The sequence below is a fragment of the Chelonoidis abingdonii genome, chromosome 3 (assembly GCF_003597395.2).
Source record: "Chelonoidis abingdonii isolate Lonesome George chromosome 3, CheloAbing_2.0, whole genome shotgun sequence".
Lineage (NCBI taxonomy): Eukaryota > Metazoa > Chordata > Testudines > Testudinidae > Chelonoidis > Chelonoidis abingdonii.
This window is the reverse complement of record NC_133771.1, coordinates 143,131,833-143,146,576: the sequence shown is the minus strand read 5'-3', so window position 1 is coordinate 143,146,576 and position 14,744 is coordinate 143,131,833.

The window sequence follows — 14,744 nt, the reverse complement described above, 5'->3', positions numbered from 1 at the left end:
GCATAATCTCCTGTAAATGTAAACAAACTTGTTTTTCTGAGTGACTGGTTGAACAAGAAGTAGGACTGAGTGGACTTGTAGGTTCTAAAGTTTTACATTGTTTTGTTTTTGAATGCAGTTTTTTTTTTTTACATAATTCTACGTTTTAAGTTCAACTTTCATGATAAAAAGATTGCATTACACTACTTGTATGAGGTGAATTGAAAAATACTATTTCTTTGTTTTTTACAGCTCAAATATTTGTAATAAAAAATAAATATAAAGTGAGAACTGTACACTTTCTGTTCTGTGCTGTAATTGAAATCAATATATTTGAAAATGTAAAAAATATCTACAAATATTTAAATAAATGGTATTCTATTATTAACAGCATGATTACTTTTTTTATTGCTTGAAAGCCCTATTGAAAATATGATTATTATAAATAATCATAGTCCACCACTGTCATGGAAGGTAAACTGATTTTTGTAGATAGCCACTCAGCAATATATCTGTCTGTATAACCCTTTTCAATGTGGGATAGACCAATGCAAAACTGCAAACTGGGCAAACATACTGTTATTTGAATATATACTAGTTTCAAGCATATATTATTACACACTTGATAAATCCACTAGTATGATTGTACATATCTTTAATACCAGATTTTCTGATGACATGGGAATATATTTACACTTCATATGTAGTGCTTTACTGTTGCTTTGATTATTAATGATCTGTCACACAATGCCAACTAGAGAAGCATCCTAAACTGTTCAAAGATTCAGAGGTGGATTAAGACTATACTGAGCCCATATTCACCTAACCCACTTGGAGGTTGCACATGCCAGATAAAATGAAGTCACATAGGGCTCTCTCCTTATTCATATAACTAGTTCTACTGACTTCAAGCAAGCAAAAATACGATCCCATTGAGACTACATGCAGGTGCAAGGGTCACTCTCATTAATAAGTGTTGGAGGACTTTGCTCCTGACTCTTAGCTACTGACCTCCTTCATGACTTGATGATTTGTCTCAGTTACCATGGACTGTTCATTTCATCTTCCCTGAGTTCTGTATTAGAGCAGGTGACTGCCTGGCAGCAATCAGTTCTGTGACATGGTACCTGTTGCTCCATAAGTGCAGTACAAAATTCCCTCTGATGCAGAAGCCCCAAACCCAAAAATCGCATTTTAATCTACCTCTAAACAGACCAGCTAGATCTCTCTTTCAGACATTGCTTGGATTCTGTAAAAAGTGTTACAATACTTTACACTTGCCTTCTTTTTGCCTTGGTGTTTACTAGAGAGTCAGAGTTTCCCCTGTGAACATCAGTGTATTATTGGCTAGGTGCAATGTGTTTTTGCATCTTTTTTCTGAAATCATCTTCTATCAATCCCTTCCAGAAATAGGATACCTGACTTCAGTGAATAGTGATGTACCCTGGTATATGAAGTCCTGTGGAACAAAATTCAGTCATGGCACAAGCTGATGTAACTCCTCATGAAATGCTTACACAGGGGCTTAACGTTACCCTCAGTATGCACTAGTTGATATTTTGCCACTGGTTTAGGATGTGATTGTCATTCATCCCTGCTGGGACCAGACAAACATTGCTTTCAGGAGAGTGGGTTTAATGCCAAGTACTAATCCTTCTTTAACACTACTCACTTTGTTCTGCTGTTTGATGTTCCAGATTCTGTGCAGGAAACAAAGTTGGATTTTTTCAGTTATTTAATCTATCTCTTGTAAAGTGTCCAGGCCTTGCAACCATAATGTAATTATTTATTGTGTAATGGGATTCAATCATAGCAGCGAGAGAGAGTTATCAGCTCAGTGGTATTTTTGAGGGATACTGAACAATGAGCTCTAGAAATGGTAATTTGTCCTGATATCTTATTATCTACTGAAAATACAGTGCAATTTTCTAATGAATCTGTCATATACATTGTATTCCAATATGATTTCAAGTGTTAAATAATAAAATTACAGAGTTAAATAATAAATGAAACAAGAGAGAAATTACAATGAAAGGCAAGGAAGAAATGTGTTTTCCACTAAGAGATGGGAAGAAATGTGTTTTCCACTGAGAGATGAAAAGGAATTTCACAAGGCAGACACACATAGGAAGCCTTTTCCAGGAAACAAGAATGGCAGAGCAGAAGATTCTTGTACCAGTAACAGCAAAATTGTGTGCATGTAGAGATGATGCCAATGCTATGTTTATGGAGAGTGTGGGAACGAAAGTAGAAAGAAAAATTCCATGAAATAGGTTTGAGCTTTATCTACTTTTTACTGATGCTGAAATGAATGAAGAGTTGATAGAATTGCTGTTGTGTTTCTCTGGATGAGGTTGGCAGCCATGTTCTACAAATTAAGACCAGAACCCAAAGAGGCCCTTGAGAAATGAACTGCAAAAGAGAAGGTGAAAGGAGATTAAAGCATAGATCGTCATTTCAGCAGAGTGTTAATTTGTGACAGCTACAACTAGGCATGCTGGGGGTGCTACTGCACCCCCTGGCTTGAAGTAGTTTCCAGCATATACACAGTTTACAGTTTGGTTCAATGGCATTAACCACCCCCACTCTACAAATTATTCCAGCACCCTTAGTAGTCAGTGAAACTATTGGTGTTATTCCAGAGCTTGGGGGAGGGGAAAATTGCATGCAGTAGTAAGGAGTCAAAGAGTCTTTGCATAGAAGGCCCTTGCCTATAGGAAATCCTCCAAGAAGAACCTGCGTCTCAAAAGATTCACAAGGCAACAGTATAGAACTGCTGGCCTCTTCCACAAGCATTCAAACTTCTTGCTCCCCTTTCCCAATAGAAGAATTTCATGGAAACAGACTATCATAAGCATATGCAAGATAACCCTTATGGATCAGAATTTGAAAGTAAAACATACACGAGCCATGTATTTGTTCACGAATATTTAGTGGAATAAAAAATATCCTAAAATATATGCATGACTGTGTGTTCATATAATAGCACAGCACAGTCACTGCTGTTCATTCATCTGCCATATCATTATTCTGTTATTTGTATTATGTACAAATAATGAAAAATCTGCATGTGAAAGAGATGATATATTTTAATGGCTATATTAATCACACAGCAGGCTTTGAAGGTATTGGCCATACTGTTCTGCAACCACCAATACATCCCTGAACACAAACTTAATATGATGATTTTTCAAAGATGCAAGTTAGACTGTGCCGAGTTGCCAGCACGGCATCTCCAGTAAGGGGCAATGGAAGGCTGTTAGTGAGAGGGAAAACAGGCTCCTGCAATCTACAGCATGTTCACAATGTTTTCTAAAAATCTTTGTGAGAATATCCACACTGTGACATTTGGTACCTTATACTGTGCCTGACGATATAGTCTTTACTAGTGTATGCAAGGACAATTTGTGGGACAAGAAGCAGGCCGATTAAAGAGACAAATGGTTTTTACTTTAACTGATTTTTTTGGTTGATTATTTTCTATTAAAGTTGAGGCAGGTATCTCTGTAGCTAAAATTTATCTGTTATAACAGGAGAAATTAACAAGGCTAAATTAACATGCATGGCTTGCCACTGCACTCATATAGCCAAAGGAAAACAAATAAAGTCATCATCTCGGAAGACCATCCATAAATTAGCACTATTTGAAGTAAGCCAGTTGATAAGGAGGTGACAGATGACGTCATTTAATCCAGTGCACGTAAAGCATAAACTTCCCTGTGCTTGACTTTTCAAATCTTCTTACAATGATCCAAAGAATCTGTCTGTCAGGTTTAGCTAGAGCTTGTTTTGCTGTAATAGGCAATTGCTCAATGGCTCCTGCACTTTCTATCATTTCACTCCTTGTGAAATTTTGCTTTCTGATCCATAATACTGGAGGCATTGTGGTTCCTAAAATGTATAGGCAATAAAATAATTACATAACCAATTACTTCATTTTGTCTAAACGTACTCAGGTATCAAGGTAAGCAACCACACAATATCCATTATTAATTATATGAGTTACAATAACCAAATCCAGGTAAGTGGAACAAAGTAACAGCAACACATTCCTGTATCCATATGCATATTTACACTGGATTTCAAAATGACATAAGAACGGCCACACTCGGTCAAACCAAAGGTCCACCTAGACCAGTATCCTGTCTTCCAACAGTGGCCATTGCCAGGTTCCCCAGAGGGAATGAATAAAACAGGTAATCATCAAATGATCCATTCCCTGTTGCTCATTCCCTGTCCCTGGCAAAGAGAGACTAGGTATGCTTAGAGTACAGAGTTGCATCCCTCCACATCCTGTCTAAAAGCCATTGATGGATCTATCCTCCATTAACTTATCTAGGTCTTTTTTGAACCCTATTATATTTTGACCTTCACAACATCCCTTGGCAACAAGTTCCACATGTTGACTGTGCATTGTGTGAAGCAGTACTTCCTTTTGTTTTAAACCTGCTGCCTATTCATTCACTGAGTGACCCCTAGTTCTTGTGTTGTGTGAAGGAGTAAATAGTGTTTTCTTATTCACTTTCTCCAGACCAGTCAAGATTTCAAAGACCTCAATCATATCTCCTCTTAGTCATCTCTTTTCCAAGCTGAAAAGTCCCAGACTTTTCAAATCCACCTAGAGGACTGAGAGGGCCTGGGGTCTTCGGCGGCAGGGGGGCCCCGCTTCGGTGGTAATTTAGCGGCAGTGGGTCCTTCCGCTCCAGGACCCGCTGCCGAAGTGCCCCGAAGACCTGCGGCACTTCAGCGGTGGGTCCCGGGGCGGAAGGACTCCCCGCCGCAGATCTTCAGGGCACTTCAGCGACAGGTCTTGGAGTGGAAGCATCCACTGCTGCCGAATTCCCGCCGAAGACCCAGAGCAGAAGAAGCTCCAGGGACCCAGACCTCACAAGAGTTTTCCAGGGCCCCCGGAGCGAGTGAAGGACTCCACTCCAAGAGCCCTGAAAAACTCTCGTGGGGGCAAAATGCCCCTCTTGCCGCCCCTTTTGGGAGGCCCTGTGGAAGCTGTTTCATAACCCTACTCATTTTTGTTGCCCTTCTTTGTAACTCTTCCAATTCTAATATATCTATTTTGAGATTGGGCAATCAGATATCCCCATATCTTGAATACTACATGCATACCATGCATTTATATAGAGGCATTATGATATTTTCTGTCTCATTATGTATCCCTTTCCTAATGGTCCTAACGTTCTGTTAGCTATTTTAATTACCGCTGCACATTGAGTGGATGTTTTCAGAGAACTATCCATAATGACTCCAATGTCTCTTTCTTGAGTGGTAACAACTAATTTAGACCCCATCATTTTGTATGTATATTTGGGATGATGTTTTCCACTGTGTATTACTTTGCCTTTATCAACATTGAATTTCATCTGCCATTTTGTCACCCAGTCTTGTTAGATCCCTTTGGAACTCTTCACAGTCTGCTTTTTTCTTAATGATCTTGAGTAATTTTGTATCGTCTGCAAATTTTGCCACCTCACTGTTCATCCCTTTATCCAGATCATTTATGAATATGTTGAACAGTATTGGACCTAGTACAAACACCTGGGGAACACAGCTATTTACCTCTCATCATTCTGAAAACTGACCATGTATTCCTACCCTTTGTTTCCTATCTTTTATCCAATTACTAATCCAGGAGTGGACCTTCCCTCTTGCCCCATGACTACTTCCTTTGCTTAAGAGCCTTTTGTGAGGGACCAAAATCTTTCTGAAAGTCCAAGTATACTACATACACTGGCTCACCCTTGTCCACGTATTTATTGATTCCCTCAAAGAATTCTAATAGATTGGTGAGGCATGATTTCCTTCACAAAAACCATGTTGACTCTTCCCCAACAAATCATGTTTCTTTATGTGTCTGATAATTCTTTTCTTTACTACAGTTTCAACCAATTTGCCTGGTACTGAAGTTTGGCTTGCCAGTTGTAATTGCTGAGATTGCCTCTGCCAATTTTTAAAAAGGATCTAATCAATTACCTATGCACATCCAACTCTCTTGCAGTCATTTGTGTGTGAAACAAAGGAAATGGATGTATGTAGCATAAAATTAGGGGAAAAAGTTTACATATATGACCAAAATATTGGGCTCACTCAAAAAAATTAATTTGTTTATGAGCAGGTAAAATTTCAAGGTCCCATCCTCACCACCGTCCCCAGAAGAAAACATGGTTATTCCAATTTTGGGTCTGTGGTCTCATTTTCACAGACACATTAAAATTAAACGTTGCTGCTTTGTGTAAAGGTATTTCATGCATGCTGCTTGTCCAATTTTATACTATTTCGCCAAATTTGCTCATATTTATTCTCATTTCTGAAAGTGTCTGACTTTAATTTGGTCTTAAATGGTTTTGTCTCCACATTAATATCTGTTGGAATTATACTGCTACCATGAGTTTGAAATTGTAAGCTAGAACTGTGAACATGTAATAAATTATTTCAAACTCCAGTTAAAATAAATCCAATACCCGAGTAATATGATGGATATTTTCTTCTGGTTTGAGATCTAGATGTCATCATAGAATTAAAATGTTGAGTCAATTAACAACTGGCTAACTGACATCTCCAAATCAAGTTGTAAATAGGGAATCATCCTCAAAAGCAAGTGATTCTAGTCAGATTTTGCAGGGATTAGTACTAGGAGCAACACTAGTCAACATTTTCATCAGTAATTTGGAAGTAAATATAAAATCACTGCTGATAAAATTTGTGGATGTCAGTTTGGTGGAGTGATAAGAACAAGCCTGTCATACTGAGCAATATGGATTGCTTGATAAGCTGGACCCATTCAAACAAAATATATTTTATTACAGCCAAACAAAAAGTTACACCTGTAGGAACAAGGAATGTAGGCCTTATCTACAAAATGGATGACTGTGTCTGAAAGTCGAGTGATAAAAAAAAAAAACAAAAAAAAAAAAAAACAAAAAAAAACAAAAAAAAAACAGATTTTAGTGGACAGGCAACTCAACATGAACCCCAAGGCCAATGCTTTGGCAAAAAAAGCTAATGCGATACTTGGCTGCAAAAACAGCGTAAGAGGAATAGGGTGGTGATTTTACCACTGTTTATGGCATTGACAAGGAATCCTGAGGGCAGTTCTGATATCCAGATTTTTAAAGGATGTTGAAAATTTGGATATATATGAGCTTGTGTGATATTCCCCAGGTTACAATCTGGACTGTTGAACAACTGTGTCACCTCAATTCTCCAAACTGGAGTGCCTTTTACACTGCTTCACTATGAAAGCAACCACTTCTGGTCTGCTAACATAGAGCCTTTACCATGTAAATTACGCCCAGCAGTTGAGTGCTTTAGACTACCACCTGTAAACCATATTACAGAGTGACACCAGCAAATTTCTAGTCCCAGACTTGTCCCCAGAAGTCTGTCTCTTGTAGTGCCCAGCACCCTCTTGGACAATACAAGTTCATATTAAGTCCATCATTTCACTCATGGGAAATGATAAGCACAAACCTTGTTATCTCAAATGGAGTTTCCCAAACACTTCCATCCAAACGAACTGCTTTCAATAAAACAATGAAGGAAGTTTATTAACTACAGAAAGATAGATTATAAGTAATGATGCATAAAAGTCAGAATTAGTTATGAAGAAATAAAAGGTAAAACACAAACCTAATCAAAGCAAAAAAGTTTCCCTCACCGCATGCTCTAGAAGTCTTATTGACTGAACTTCTTTCAGAGAGAATATCTCCCTTAGTTCAGTGTTAATTTCCTTGTCTTTCAGGTATTGTTGATGCCGTAAGTACAGATGAAGGGAGAGCTGATTTGTGTCCTCTGTTCTTACTTCTTATAGTTATTTTCCTCTTTGAAAATCATCTTCAGCTGAGGTTCAGAAGACATGAAGTCTGTTTGCATGGAAACCTCCAGCTGTTCCATTTTCAAGTAGCAAATGTCTTGCTCACACCCTTTTTTCCTGCCAAAGAATGGCCATTTAACCAGGAGATAGTCAATTTAATTATGTTAACACCTTACTGAGGTGTCAGTTTGTGTTGCGTCTCTGAGGAAATGGTTTGTGTCAGCTTTTCTAAACTTGGAGCATGTTTCAGTAAAGTCATACAGTAGATTCTTACAACTTTACATACAAATGTTCCCACACTTTTTACCAGGACAATAATGATCAGCAAATTATGAGTTTTCAAATGATACCTCACAAGGCATACTTTGTACAAAATCCATCATCGTTTTGTAAAAAGGGTGGACAGATGGATACAGATGGTCTCAACTTGTTTTAAGTTTATCTTCTAGTACTGCAGGTTTTCTATGGTAAAAGAAAATAGCATTATATCCTAAAAGCCTGATGGTCAAAGCTTTTAAAATATGCATGTGCACTAGGGAGAACAGGAGGTGAGGTAATACATTTTATTGGACCATGTTCTTTTGATGAGAGACAAGCTTTCAAGCTTATACAGAGTTCTTCTTTACTTCTGGGTTCTACCTTGTATTTAGCTGTGTCACTCTATGTAAGCTCAAAAGCTTGTCTTGCATTTTATTGAAGATGGTTGTCTCTCTGATGTTCTGAACAGACATGGCTACAACACTGCATACATGCATGAGCACAGTCTTTTGTTGTGGATTTTAATTCTAACTTTCAGCTGACATGTTCCTGCTCTTCCTTTATTTGTGCCGCCCTTTACCAAAAAAGGTAATTAAACTGTCTTCTTTCTGTAAGGCTTAGCTATCAGAAATGTTCTGCTTCTAGTAGCTACAGGTTTTCAAATCAATTAGGGTTAACTGAGAGGTTTCATATCTCTTAAATTATGCACCAACCTGAAATGTATTTTTAATAAAATTAAAAAGATGCATCTCCTACCTCTCAGTTCTCTTGCCAGTGTTTGTAGTTTCACAATCTTATGCTCTATTTTTTTTTTTAGAGTGTTTGTTCTCTAATATCACATGGGCGGGGGGAGAAGGGGAAAATAACAGAGAAACATGAGTATACACCCAATAACCAAAACAAATTGAGAAAATTATTTTCTTCTAATTTATTTCAATTACAAAAATTTGTGGTGTAAATTGTGACAATGGCACACAAGAAATTTAGCCAAAAATGTAATTTTAAGTCAATCTTACCCCCTTAATTAGGTCTGTCTCCAAACAATATGTTAGAACAAATAAACCCCAGAACTTTAAAAAAAACCCTACAATTATTCATTCCTTAAAAGAGAAAAGCTCTGCAAAGGGAGGAAGGAATTTAGTGATGGGAACACCAAGCTGTTTCATAACATTCAGAAAAAAGGAACCCTGGGTCTTTATTATACATGTACTTTCTTGGGTCAAGAAAACAAAGGCTTTCATAAGAGCTGTTGTATCTCATACTAATGAGCATATAACTTTACTTCTTTTTCTAACCATACAAAAACAGAATATATAAGTGTTAAGCATACAAAAGTTATTTGAATGAACTCATCTTAATATTATTTTTGTGCCTAAGTATTACAGTGGTAGATTATTTTAAAATAAAGAGATTACACAGAGCAGCTAAGAATTGCTATACGAGGATGTAAACACAGTCAGTTCAACACCATATGTATCACCTAACGCAAGCAAAAATTTTGGATCAAAGGGAATACAAATCTTCTGTTACCACTTAGAATATTAATTTACTTATGCTACAAGTTTACCTTTGGACAGCCACAGCACAGTCCATAGATCTTATATCAGAACATGGTATTCTGTGAATTAGGTCATTTTGGGAGGTTTCTTCAATTTCTCCTATGCCAGACACAACTGATAAAACATCTTCCTTGAGAGGGAAAAGTATGATCATTTGAAGTAACAGAAATTGCACTCATCACATTTGATTTAATCATTCCTGGCAAACCAATGGCATGTTTTAGAGATGCTGTTGCTTCTCTAACTGCAGTATAATTTTTGGTTAACAGCAATACATAAATACGTGCAGCACTCTTCATCCAAAGAAAAGTATACCAGTTGTTATGATATATTTAACACATGCTATGAAATTTTCATGATTCTGATGGAAGTTGAACAGGTGAATTCTCTAGTTTAATGGATAATGATGCACAAGTAATACTGGCTTCTGAATTTTAATGTAACATCAAAGGCAGAATAATGCACAATATTAATGTTATTGCTCGAGACTACTCTCTGCAGGTAAGAATTTGTAGATTTTAGTACTATTCCAAGATACATAACTATTTTCAATTATTGTCTATGCTTCCATTAACATTGCTAATTTCTGGTCTCCAAACGTTTGGCTTGAATTAGTTTAAAAGTTGAAGTTGCTCCTTTTAAGACTACACATTTATTACGTGATGTAAGTCAGGAAATAAGGACTAATGAAGTGTAATTTTGAAAGGAGAATGATATTCTCCAATTACAAGATTTTTACCATATAGGTGAAAAATGTGTCTTCTTTACAAAATTAACCTGCTACCAAATAGCTACAAATGAAAGTGGCAAGGCAAACTGTAAATATGAAAAAATAAGGGCATTTGTCACTTTCTAGACCAAGTGCCCAATTCTGACTTACTCAAGATATAGTTGCTTCTAAGGTATTTCCATATTAAATTGTATATTTTAAGACTTTCCACCAATATTTTATCCTATTGGAAATTTATAAACTATTTTCTGTTGACATAGAACCCCGCTCACTCGCTCTTATGGTACCTCTAGACTAGGATAAAATGTACTAGCTAACATTCTAGAACAACATGTTCTAAAACTGTAAAATTATACTTGAGCTACCTCACAAGTGTTTGAGCCATAAATTGTAAATAAATGCTATATGTATATTTTATGAAAATAAGAGGTTGAATTTCTGCTTTAGTGTGAAACAGACCTCCACCTTAACTATAGAATCACAGCTAGCAACTCCATGTTTATAATGAGCTTTGAGATCTTCAGAGAGGAAGTCCTGTAGAAGCCTGGGCTTCAAATTGTAATTTAACATGCACTACCTGATTGAGTTACCTTGTATACACCAGTATTTTAGACTGTGCTAATTTAAACTGCGCTGTCTTAAAACATTTCTTTAAAAGAGACCTTAACTCTAATTGATTTCAATGATAGTTAGGCACCTAATGCTTTTTTTTTTTTTTTTTGGAAAAAAAAAAATCACACTAGATGCCTATCTGAATCTTTAGGTGCCTAAAAACCTTCAAATATCTAGCCATAAATGACTTGGCCAAGGTCACATAGGAGGTCTGTGAAAAAGCAGTGAACTGATCCTAGGGTTCCAGACTAGTTGCCTAAACACTGGATCATATTTCCTCTATTAGTCACTGAAGTAAGAAGATGCAACAATCAATACATGCAGGGAGCAGCTTTCTTTACCATTTTTCAAAGTAGAATCAAGAAGAGCAACAAGGGTTGCACTGTTAAATCTGCACTAAACCTTGCACAATGACAAACTAGAAATGTTCAAACGGCTTTGGAGTTTCTTCACAGGCCGGATTTTAATATAATTTAATCACATATGCCAATCCTCTTGGAATGCCAATAAGATATCTGGGGGCAGAATTGTAATCAGAAGCTTTGAAAGCTTATTATTGAAACAAATCAAATAAACTTTTTACTTTTCAATAGAATAGAAATATTTGCTACTGCTGGCAGTAGAGAATATCTGAAAGGCCTTGAACTGTATGGGTCCTGGTTATGAATTCAATGTCACCTTTTCAACAGGAAAAAAAGATCTATGCTTTTTGAGACAAAATCCTCAGAATACTGTTAAGTGTGACAAAGCTCTGTCCTTGTCTCCACGGGTCCTGCGTTTCCTGATGGATTTCACTAGCCTCAGAGGCTCACTGTGACCCTCCACTTAACCCTTCTCTTGCTAAAGACAAGGGTCACAGTCTACTGAGCCATTTTCATCATAAGCCAGCAAGGGAGGTGAGGAGAAGCTATCCTCCCTTGCACAGTCTCTGCTCTCTCCCTGTCTCAGTGATTAATCAGGAGGACAATGGGGGGGGAGGAGCCCAGGCTCACCCTCTACTCCAGGCTCCAGCCCAGGGACCCTAATAGTATCAGTTATGGTAGCTGACCTTTTAGGAACAGGACACGTACAATTCCCTGGGCTACTTCCACACAGCAGCCCCCACTTCCTCAAGCTCCACTTCACCCTTACCTCAGGGCCTCCTTCCTTGTACCTTGTATGGTGTGTACAGCTCAATCTCTCCAGCAGCACAACTTCTCACAGCCCCTGACATGCGTGCCCACCTGACTAATTGGGAGACTTTTAACTAGGTTCAGCCAGCTCGATTGGCTTCAGGTGTCCCAATCAACCTAGCATCCTCCCTGCCTTCTGGAAAGCTCTTAATTGGCCCCAGGTGTCTTAATTGACCTGGAGCAGCTGCCATTTATTTATCCTGGTACCAGGGACTTGTTTAACCTGGGGTTAATATATCTATCTCCCACTACTTTTCTATAACCATCTGGTCTTGCCCCGTCACATAAGCCAAAGCAATAAAGGCTGGATGACAGCCTTCATGACAAATTCTAGTACATTCCGGGAAGGCCTATATAAAAGACTAAGACTTTCTTGGAACCACAAGAGTTTAATACAAGCAGCCCTTTTCAAAATTTGGTTCCACCCACTTTGTAGCTCAATCCACTACCCAAAAGTATTGATTCTTTCTGTCTGACAAAATCAACATACTTTACAGAGCAATAAACAAAGCTAATACATTGCAATTAATGCCCTGATCCTTTTTCTCCATAGGATACAACAATCATCATTTGCTATCAGCAGATGGAAGCGAAGATAACCTGAAATGATAAATGTTAGGTTGAGAATAAGTAGTGAAGGAAGGTACCAACAGGGTGGCCAAAAACCAAGAATTCTGTTTCACAGAAAATTGGGGTTTCTAAAGTCGTTTTTGTTCCAATGTAGACAAATACGAAACCTTTCAATTTTTTTTCATGAATAAACACAAGAGAGATTCCTCCAGAATAGCCAATATCCCATTAGTTACAGCACTCATGAAAGATTCGGGTTCAAGTCCCTACTCTCCATGATTTGGAGTAGGGACTTGAATTTGAGGATTTGAAAAGGTACTTGAGGGATTAATACCCTAACCACTAGATTATTCTGGGATCTCTCTTGAAATCTCATTCTCAGCATGAGAAATCTTCCAAAAAGTTTTGTCAAAACAGATAAATTTTCACAAAGTTTCAGTTTCAACAAAGAGGCATTTTCCAGTGGAAAAACATTTAACCAAAGATTCTGAACAGCTCTAAGTACTCAACGCTTGCAACTATAAATCATTAAGGCAGGGAAACCAACTGGAGCGGAAAACAGGTAATATGCTAGGATTACAGAGAACACTCATGCAAGAAAGAGTATCCTTGATCTCTCCTCAGGTGCCATGAGATTGAGGTAAACATAGTGCATTAGCACCTACATCCATATAGGTGTCAATTTTGTTCAGTGTAATTTAAATAGGAAACCTTTCAATACAAAATTACAATAGCTACATTTTCTGTAACAGATAAAAGCAGATTACTAAAAGAATAAACTCTAGCAATTAAGATACAGAAGTGGGTGTCACAATCTATTCTTGTGTAAATCAGTGAAACTCTGTGTTCTTTATTCTCCCCTTCCATAAAATGATAGTGATATTTACCTCCCTCTTATGAATGTTATCAAGACTTAAAATCATTAATATTTGCACTGGACTTCGAGATTCTTAGACATGAGAAGTGCAAATTACATTTAATAAAACAACCTTGCAGAGCTACTTTAAATTTAGCACTATGTACGAGTATTAGGACTGCTCTCTAACAAATATTAATAGGTTTGACTTGTTTTATAACAGTTCAGAGACTGTAAACTATGTATAACTAGTTTCTTATACAGCATTGTATAATTAAGCTATATTAGTAAATGAATTTTCACCACATGGTAACTGTTTCATAAAGACCCAAGATGATGGCATTTAACTGAGATTATTGGTGTTACAAAACCACATTCAGTAGATCCACATGATAACATTTCTTTCTGAAAATACCTGGGTAGCAGAAGAAGAGTGAATAATTGCAATCTCTAGCATGGTTTTCAATTTCTTAGCCAAGCTACAGAAGTTTTTAATGATACTATTGCAGCCCATTTCAACAAAAAATATGGTGGAAGCCAGCACAAGGACTCCTAAACAGATTTTTCATGCTTCTCAGGTTTCAGGCAGTATAGAAGTGGGATGTTTATTTTTTTTCCCTTCCACTGAGCTGGGCACTTCATGATTCCTTTTTATCTGAAATGGTCGTTAGAGTAAACGTACATTAAAGTGGTAAGTCTAGCTGAAGTCATGTGCTGAGTAAGCTTTTACACAGCTTCTCTCATGCACCTCAACCTTGATTTGCAATATCCCTGCTATTCTAGACATTTACTATTTATTCTGAAAAGTGTGTTACCATGGCAATGAAATTTTTAGAACAGATTAGAATCAGACTGCCAAAATTACTTTCATTTGTGACTCAGTATGGATTTGAACCCAGGTTTTAAATGAAAGTCACTGAGTGCATTAATCTATTTTGTCAACAAGGCTCCTTAACTGATTATTTTTTATTTTACTTAAAAAAAAAAAAAAAAAAAAAGGACAATGACAAGGTTATCAGACCTACAAGTTGACTTAGAAATGTTACGGTATTTGTATGTAAATAAAATTTTCTAGCTTTGGTTAACAACAAGCTCTTTGATCTTTCTTTGCAAAGCAACAGCAGACATCCAGAACAGAAGAGTGTTTCCTAAAATATTTTGAGAATTATTCCAGCAATTAGTT